The sequence below is a fragment of the Monoraphidium neglectum genome (genome assembly GCF_000611645.1).
Source record: "Monoraphidium neglectum strain SAG 48.87 unplaced genomic scaffold scaffold02050, whole genome shotgun sequence".
NCBI classification, from domain to species: Eukaryota; Viridiplantae; Chlorophyta; class Chlorophyceae; order Sphaeropleales; family Selenastraceae; genus Monoraphidium; species Monoraphidium neglectum.
In genome coordinates, this window is record NW_014011578.1 from 1,102 (window position 1) to 2,924 (window position 1,823).

Consider the following 1,823-nt stretch of genomic DNA (forward strand, 5'->3'; position numbering starts at 1 on the left):
GCCGACACCATCGGCTGCGGCGCCTGCCGCACGGGCGCTGCCGCGGCTGCGGGCGCGGGCGGCGGCGGCGGCAGGCCGCCCGCGGCCGCGGCGGCGGCCGCATTTGGCAGGCCCCACCCGCCGCCGATCCCGTGCCGCAGCGGGCCCGCCCACGCGCCCGGCCCCCGGCCGTCGCCGGCGCTTGGGGGCGGCGCGGCCGGCTGCTGCTGCAGGGATGCAGCCAGCAGTTCCATTGGGGACGGCTCCTGCTTCACTGCAGGCTTGGCCGGCGACTGGGGCGGCTGCTGCTGCCGCTGCTGGTGCGACGACTGCCGCGGCGGCTCCCGCCGCTGCTGCTGCCGTTGTATTTGCGGCGATTGCTGCGGCTGCTGCCGCTGCCGCTGAGGCGACGGGTGTGCCTGCCGCCGCTGCTGCTGCGGCGGCGACCGCGGCCACTGCTGCTGCTGCTGCTGCTGCTGCTGCTGTTCCCGCGGGCCAGTGGGCGGCGTGCGCGGCGTGTGCGGAAGAGGCTCCCGCTCCCGCTCCCGCGCCCCTTGCCGCGGCTGCGGAACGCGCGTTTCGGGGCTGACCGCCCTCCGGCTGCCCTCGGCCCGCGGCCCATTGCGCCCCGCCTCCGCTGAGCCGCGGCGCCGTTCGTCACGGCCCGCCGGCGAGCGCGCTGCTCCACCCGGGCGCGCTCGGTCATCTTCGCGTGCGGCGCCGCCGCGGGCGGCCGCAGGGGCCGGCGAGCGGCCTCGGGCAGGGGGTGTGGGGGCCCTGCCTCTGGAGCTGGCGGCCGGCCGCGCGTCCTGCTCCCCGGCCCGCTCTCTCCCCCGGCTGCCCTTCTCATCCCTTTCCCTTTGCCTCTCCTTCTCCCTTTCCCTTTCGCGCTCGCGCTCCCTATCGCGACTCCGATCAGCCAGGAGCGCTTGCCCCTCCTTACCCTTGCCTTCCCGCCCGCCGTCGCCCCGCGCAGGCTCGCGCGACCGCTGCCGCTCCTCGCGCCGAGCGTCCCCGCGGGCGCCGCCGCAAGGCGCGGCCGCGCTCGCGCGTGCCGCTTCCCTGGCTTCTCCTTTTCCGCCGCCGCCGCCGCCGCCAAAGCCGCCGCCGCCGCCGTGCTGCGACGAAGCCCGCTCGCGGCGCCGCTCAGCGCCGACGGCGTGCGGGCCGTCCTCGGGCCTGTCCCTGCCGCCCCCAACGCCGCGGCCGCCGCCGCCGCTGGCACGGGCGTCTAGCGGCCCGTCCTTCCCGGCGCCGCCGCGGCTGCCGCCACCCGCGCTTTGCCCGCGATCCCCCTCCCTTGCCCTGCCCCTCTCCTCATCCCTGTCTCTCTCCCTGCCTGTCTCCCGGCCCCTCCCGTCCCTCTCCCTCTCCCTTTCCCGCTGCCGCGGCCGCTCCTCCTCCCGCGCCAACCCCCCCTCCGGCCGCCGATCACGCCCCTCGCGCGCACTGCCGTCGCCCGGCCGCCCCTCCAGCCGTTCCTCGAGCCGCCCGTCCGGCCTTGCATCCCTGGCGCTGCCGGGCCGCCCCTCCGTAGGTCCCCCGCCGCGCTCCCGGTCAGAGGGCCGGTCAACCTTGTGGCTCTGCCGCCGCTGCTCCTGCTGCTGCTCCTGCTCCTGCTGCTGCCGCTGCTGCTGCTGCCGCTGCTCCTCCCGGTGGTCGCGATGCCCGTCGTGACGGGGGTCGCGTTCTGAGTGATGGTGCCGGCGGTCGGCCGGCGGCGGCTCGCTGCGCTGGTGCTGTTGATGGTCTGGGCCGACGATTGTCAGGCGGCCGCGCAGCGACGCCGGCAGGGCCGCGAACGGCTCGGGGCCGTGGCCTGCAGAGAGTGCAGGGCGCGGCGG